An 8,096-nucleotide genomic window follows, 5' to 3' on the forward strand; every position below is an offset into this window, starting at 1 on the left:
TGGCCTCTAATATCCTTTCCCTGGAGAATCAGATCTTTCAACATTATTTTTCTGTTTTTGATCTTCTATTGTAAATAAGAATATGTAAAAAAAATATATCCAATAGATGGTATTTGGTCAAAATAAGACAATTTTAAATGCAAGGATGTTGCCTCTTATACTGAGATTAGTTCAAGCAACACACACAAAATGCTGGAGGAACTCAGCAGGCTAGACAGCATCTATGGAAAAAAGTACAGTCGACATTTTGGGCCAAGTTCCTTCGGCAGGACCATTTTGTTTATAGCTTTTCTCCATTCATTTAGCCATGACCTCTGTTCTCCCCTCCCTCTCAATCAGTTTGCACTTACCATTCGGATCTACTGCATTTTAGGATTACTTTGAACATTTTGCATTTCTAGTATGATCACAATAATTTCAACTCTTCTCACAATTCAGCAGTCTTTGAATCTGTAATATTCCAAAACCACCCCCCTAAAAAATCTTTTATTCATTGTGTAAATATTAGATTTATCATCCAAGGCTGATAGAGAGGAGATGACTCACAGTTCTGCGAATGAGATTTAAAAGGAGTGTTCGCCAGCTTTTGGCATTTTTCCAGTGACTCGATCAAAACAGGAGCAAGAGAGGAGTTGACTCACAGGTCCATGAGTGAGATTTAAGAGGCAGCGTTCATGGACTTCAGGCATTTTCTGGCAGTCCCATCAAATCACGATTCATTAGCAAGAGCAAATAAAAATAAGGCAGGGACAAGCAGAGTGGCCATTGTTGGAGTGAACCAGTGTTAGAGAGAGGAGGCTTTGGCTCATCAGGCTTCGTCGAGAATGGGCTTGAGCAAGGTAAGTTTCTGATTTCTGGGAAGTTTCTTCTTCATTCTTCATCCGTTTGTACATGGAGCAGTGAGACTGCCTCCAGGGGCTGTTTTGTGTTCTTTTTGTGAGATGTGGGAATTCTGGGAGACCTCTAGCCTTCCAAATAACCATGTGTACTGAGCTACAGCTCCTCAGAGAACATGGTAAAAAAACTGGAGCTGCAGCTCAATGAGCTTTGGCTCATACCAGAAACTGAGGGAATGATAGATAGGAGCTACATGGAGATAGTCACCCCTTAAGTTGCAGGAGGCAGGTACCTGGATGACTTGATAGGAGTGGGAAAGGAAATGAGCAGCCTGTGCAGAGTACCCTGTGGCCATTCCTCTCAATAATAAGTATACTGTTTTGAATACTGTTGGGAGGAAGGGGGAAATCAACCTACCGGTGGGGGGGGGGGAGGGAGCTACAGTTACTGGGTCTCTGGCACTGAGGCTCAGAAGGGAAGTGGGGGGGAGGGAGGAAGACGGCAATGGTCATAGGGAATTCAAGGAGTAGACATGAGATTCTAAGTACACAGTAGAGACACCCGGATGGTTCGTTGGCTTGCAGCCGCCAGGGTCAGTGATGACACAGGTCGGGACCACAGCGTTCTAAAGGGGAAGGGTGAGCACCAATGACAAAGGTACTGAAGAGAGAATTTAGGGAGCTAGGTAGAAAGCTGAAAATCGTCACCTCCAGAGTAGTAATCACTGGCCACGCGCCAGTGAGGGTAAGTGTGGGATGATTTGGCAGATGAATGCATGGCTGAGGAACTGGTGCAGGGGACAGGGTTTCAGATTTCTGGATCATTGGGATCTCTTCTAGTGAAGGTATGAACGTCACCAGAATCTCAGGGTTGTATTCTGTATACATGTTTTGATAATAAATGTATTTTGAATCTTTGCCCTGTACAAAAGGAGTGGGTTACACCTGAACCCATGAGGAACCAATACCCTTGCAAGCAGGTTTGCAAGAACTGTTGGGGAGGGTTTAAGCTAATTTGGCAGGGGAATGGGAAACTGCATCACAGGGCTGAGGATGGAGCAATTGGTATACCAGCAGGGGCAATGTGTAATGAGACCAGCAGGAAGCACAAGCAGATGATAAAGTAAAGTTTCAGTCAGTGGAATGAAATACAATGTAACGGGACAAAATTGAAAAGGGTTAATGGCTAGTGCACTTAAATTTGTGAGCTGGAATGTAAAGGGACTGAACCACCCTGTTAAAAGGAGGAAGGTATTCTCACATATTAAACAACTCAAAGCTGACATTGCTTTCCTCCAAGAAACTCATATTCGTTGTTTCGATAACTCCCAGCTTCTGTCCAAGTGGGCGGGTCAGCATTTTCATTCATCCTTTGCCGCTAAAGCTAGGGGAGTCTCCATTCTTATTAACTCAAATATTTCTTTTGAACTCCATAATAAAATATCGGACACAAATGACTGTTTTATTATTGTTTCTGGTAAACTATATAACACTAAAGTTGCACTAGCAAACCTGTATGCCCCCAACTTTGATGATGTTAACTTTTTTGAACGGTTTTTTTCCTCACTACCAGACTTAAACTCATACTCTCTTATATTGGGTGGTGACTTTAACTGTTGGTTGGATCCTAAACTGGACCAATCGTCCTCTGTTACCAGACCACCTAACAAATCTGCCTTAGCTATTCAGTCGTTTCTCTCTAATTTTGGTATCTCTGATATATGGCGTTTCCTCCATCCTACGGAGAGAGATTATTCCTTTTTCTCACATGTTCACCATACCTTCACTAGAATTGACTATTTCCTACTCGATAACCAACTTATCCCATTTGCCCACACTTGTGACTATCAGAGTATACTGATTTCTGACCATGCCCCAATTACCCTCTCTCTGAACTTTCCCGGTCTCCCTCAGAGGAACAAACACTGGCGGTTCGATTCAACTTTATTATCAGATGATGATTTCGTAAAATTTATTAAAGACCAGATAACCTTCTATTTTAACACTAATACATCACCTGAAGTGCCATCCCAGATTGTCTGGGATGCCATGAAAGCATATTTGAGGGGTCAAATAATCTCTTACACAGCAAATCTCAATAGAAGATCCCGTGCAGATCAAGCAGACCTCATTAACCAGATTAAAGATGTGGATCAATTATATGCCCAAACTAAGAACCCTGAATTATACAAGAAGCGCGTTGAACTCCAAACTAAATTTAACCTTCTGTCCACTCAACCTGTCGAACGTCAACTTCTTGAAAGCAAGAGCCGTTTTTACATTCATGGGGATAAGTCTGGTAAATTCCTAGCCAATCAGCTGAGGCGTCCTAAAGCCAAACAACATATTACAAAGATCCGGAAGGAGAACGGAGACTTTACATCGGATCATTTAGAAATTAATGACGCATTTAAAAATTTTTATTCTCGGCTTTATTCCTCTGAATCCCTGAATGACAATATCTCTGTGGATCAATTTTTACAGAATCTGAATATCCCCTCACTTTCATCTGATTTCAAAGCCAAACTTAATGCGCCTATATCACTAGAAGAAATATCTTTTGCAATTTCTGCACTGTCCTCAGGGAAATCTCCTGGACCTGATGGGTTCCCTGTGGAATTTTATAAATCATTCTCTTCACTTCTTTCTCCTCAGTTACTTTCAGTATTATCTGACTCGTTTAACTACGGCAAATTGCCACCCTCTTTCAATGAGGCATCTATTATTCTTCTTTTAAAAAAGGGCAAAGACCCAACAGAGTGTTCCTTGTACAGGCCGATCTCTCTGCTCAATGTTGATGTAAAGATCTTAGCTAAAGTGTTGGCTCATAGATTAGAAACTGTTATTCCCTCCATTATCTCTGATGACCAAACAGGCTTTATTAAAAACCATCTCCCTTTTTTTAACATTCGGCGTCTATTTAATATTTTATACTCAGTTCCAACTGGGACTCCTGAATGTGTTATCTCCCTTGATGCGGAGAAAGCATTTGATCGTATAGAGTGGAACTACCTTTTTGCAGTCTTAGAAAAATTTGACCTCGGCCAAAGTTTCATCTCTTGGATCCAATTGCTGTACCTGTGTCCTACTGCTTCTGTTCTAACTAACTTTCAGAAATCCCAAGTATTCAATCTCAAACGTGGCACCCGTCAGGAATGCCCCTTAAGTCCCTTTCTCTTTGATTTGGCTATAGAACCTCTGGCGATAGCGTTTCGAAAATGTCCTGAACTGACCGGGATTTGGAGAGGGGGTGTTGAGCATAAAGTCTCTCTCTATGCTGATGACCTACTACTCTTTCTCTCATATCCGTCTACATCCTTACCTCTAATGTTTTCACTTCTTGACCAGTTTAGCCAGATCTCTGGCTATAAACTCAACTTACATAAGAGTGAACTTTTCCCAATTAATAAAGAAGCACAAGAACTAATATTTCGTGATCTCCCTTTTAAAGTAGTCCATAATCAATTTACTTATCTTGGAATTACAGTCACAAGGAAGTTTAAAGATCTCTTTCGTGAAAACTTTGTCAATCTTTCATATGCTACAAAACAGAGTCTGGTACAATGGTCACCTCTATCTATGTCCTTGGTAGGTCGTATCAATGTTGTCAAAATGTATGTTCTCCCCAAATTCTTATACTTATTTCAATCTATCCCAATTTTTATTCCTAAATCTTTTTTTGATTCCTTAGACTCTATTATTTTGTCATATCTGTGGCAGAATAAGCGCTCTAGAATTAATAAAATCCACCTCCAAAAATCTAAAAAAGAGGGTGGCATGGCTTTACCTAACTTTCGCTTATATTACTGGGCAGCTAATATACGTTGTGCTGCCTTCTGGTCTTTCTTCCACGGTCAACCTGAGTGCCCTAACTGGGTGGCAATGGAGTTGAGCTCCACTAAAGAATTATCTATATCTGCACTTCTTGGCTCTGCACTCCCTAGCAGTCTGCCCAGATCAATAGCTAATCCTCTGGTTAGACACACTTTGCATATATGGGCTCAGTTCAGGAAATGCTATGGTTTCCAGGGGTTTTCCATTTCTAGCCCTGTCGCACATAATCATTTTTTTTTTACCTACCACGTTCGATTCAGCATTCCATGTTTGGTACAGGAAGGGCATTAGACATTTTGAAGATCTCTTCATTGATAACCGCTTCGCTTCTTTTCAACAGCTCTCTGTTAAGTTCAACCTGCCTAACGCTCACTTTTTCAGATATCTCCAAATCCGACACTTTACTGCTCCTTTAATTCCTAACTTTCCTGAAATGCCTGCGAAAAATGCTATGGACCTATTTCTCTCCATTAATCCACTAGGTAAAGGTTTAATTTCAATTATCCAAGATAAACTAGCAGCCTTACGACGGGCCCCTGTGGATAAAATTAAAATGGCCTGGGAGTAGGATTTAAATATCTCCTTATCCGAGGAGAGCTGGGACTCAGTTCTCAAATCGGTTAACACAACCTCTCTTTGTGCTCGCCATTGTCTCTTACAGTTTAAGATTGTTCATAGAGCCCATATGTCTAAATCTAAACTATCTCGATTCTACCCTGGCATTAGTCCGCTCTGTGATAAATGCAAGAGGGGCGTAGCCTCTCTCATCCATATGTACTGGCTCTGTCCTAGCTTGGAGAAATTCTGGAAAGATGTCTTCACTACACTATCGGGTATCCTGAATCAGCACCTAGAACCTAACCCCTTAATTGCTCTGTTCGGTTTTTGGAGCGAGACAGATTTATGTCTGGGTCCGACCAAATGCCGAATACTATCCTTTGCCTCTCTCCTGGCTAGACGCTTGATCCTCCTTAGATGGAGAGATGTTGCCCCGCCCACTCATGCGCAATGGCTTAACGACATTATAGCCTGCTTGGACCTCGAAAAAATTCATTATTCAGTTCTCAATTCGGATTTAAAGTTCCATAAGATCTGGGGGCCTTTTATCGAGTACTTTCATAACCTTCCTCTTGACTAGGGTTTTTTTTTCTTTTCGGTCCCTTGCTTTCAGCTCCCTTTTTTTTCCTGGTAGTAGGCATTATTATCCTCTGTTGCTAAGTGTATTCACAGTCTGGGAGTTTGACTGTCCGGACTTATACTCTCTATATTGTGTGGTGGTTGGTCTGGAATTGTTTTTTTTTTCTTGTGTTGTGGAGTTTGGGGAGGACACTAAGCTCACTTGTCTTTAATTTAGGTGCTTTTTTGTTAAATTCTCTTCCTCTGTAGCATATTGTTATTGTATGCTTAACCTTGCTCTGTATTAATGCTCCTCATTGGGATTTTGGGTTTTTAATTTTGTAAAATGTTTTGAAAAACTAATTAAAAAATTTTTTTAAAAAAGGGTGATGAATACAGGACTGAAGGTGCTATATCTGAATATATGCAGTATACAGAATAAGGCAGATGATCTTGTAGCACAGTTAGAGATTGCAGGTATGATGTTGTGGGCATCACTGAGTCGTAGCTGATAAAAGATTATTGTTGGAAGCATAACATCCAAGGATACACACTGTATTGACAGGCAGGTAGGCAGAGGGGGTGCTGTGGCTCTGTTGATAAAAAATGAAATTAAATTCTTAGAAAGAGGGGACATAGGATGGAAAAAATATAGAATCGTTGCAGGTAGAGTTAAGGAGCCAGCTGATCCATCTTGTTCCTGTACACCACTTCATCACTATATGAAATTCTGCCAATAATAGTGGTGTCATTGGCAAATTTATAGATGGTGTTTGAACTGTGCCCAGCCACGCAGCTGTGGGTGTAGAGAGGTTAAATCAGTGGGCTAAGCAAGCATCCTTGAGTTATGACAGTGTTGATTGTCAACGGGAGGAGATGTTATTCACAATCTGCTCTGACTGTGGTCTCCCAGTAAGGATGTCATGGATCCAGTTGCAGAGGAAGGTACAGAGGCTCACAGTTTGGAGCTTATTGATTAGAAATGAGAGTATGATTGTGTTGAACACTATGGTGTATTCAATAAAGAGCAGCCTAATGTAGGTATTACTATTGACCAGGTAATCTAAGGCTGAGAGCATCCACTATAGACCTATTGTGGAAACAGCAAAATGAATTGGGTCTAGGTCTGTGCACAGGGAGGAGTAGATTCTGGCCATGACCAACCTCTCAAAGCACTTCATCACCATAGATGTGAGTGCCACTGAGTGATAGTTGTGAGGCAGCTCACCCTGTTCTTCTTGGGCATTGCTATGATTGTTGCTCTTTTGAAGTAGGTGGTAATCTCCGACTGCAGCAGTGAGAGATCGAAGATGTCCTTGAACACTCCCGCCAGTTGGTTGGCACAGCTTTTCAGTGCCCTACCAGGTACACCATCAGGCCCTGATGCCTTGCGAAAGTTTGCCCTCTGGAAAGATGTATTGCCATTGGCCTCCAAGATGGGGATCACCGGGTCACCAGAAGCTGCAGGGATTTGCACAGCTGTAGTTTTACTCTCCCTTTCAAAGCGTGCATAAAGGGCGTTGAGCTCATCTGGGAGTTAGGTTTCGCCTGCACACCCAGCCAGAGCTGATGTACATCTGATTCCATCCCTAACTTCAACTGGAGCTGTTTTTGCCCAGTGATTGCCCAGGCGCAGCATCTTTGGGAACAGCTGGAAGACTCTGCTCTGTTTGCTGTTGAAACCATCCCAATTCATCATTGAGGAAGGAAGGAGAAGTGAACTTAGTTAACAGCCTTTCATCAGAATTAGGAAAAGTTATTATTTAGAGACAGAGCAATGACAACAGGTCCTTCCAGCCCAACAACCCTATGATGCACAATTACACCCATGTGCCCAATTAACACAATAACCTGTATGTCTCTGGAAAATAGAGGGAACTGGAACACGTGGAGGAAACCAGGTTAGAAATACAGTAAGTTAGGAGACAGCTGGGAGAAAGTTAGGGAAGGAAAAAAACAAGGGGCAGTGCACAGTACTGCTACCCCCACCTACCAATACAATTCCCCTGAACTTACTTTTAAACTAATGTACTTCTAACTTTTCCAAATTCTGATGGAAGTTTCATCAGATATTTCACTGAAATAATATGCTGTCTGTACTTTTGTGCATTTAAGAATACGATTTTAACTTCAGTGGCAGTCAAAGAAAATATCTGCCATGATACTTCAATTAACCTCAAAAGCTCATGAAGGCAAAAAGTCATAAGGGAGACTGGTTAAAACACAGTAAAAGCCTGGAAGAGGTGAAAATGGAAATACTAGTAGTTGAGTCTGAAAGAAAATTGAGGCATTGGTTGTATCCGAAATTCT

The sequence above is a fragment of the Hemitrygon akajei genome, chromosome 14 (assembly GCF_048418815.1).
Source record: "Hemitrygon akajei chromosome 14, sHemAka1.3, whole genome shotgun sequence".
Taxonomy (NCBI): domain Eukaryota; kingdom Metazoa; phylum Chordata; class Chondrichthyes; order Myliobatiformes; family Dasyatidae; genus Hemitrygon; species Hemitrygon akajei.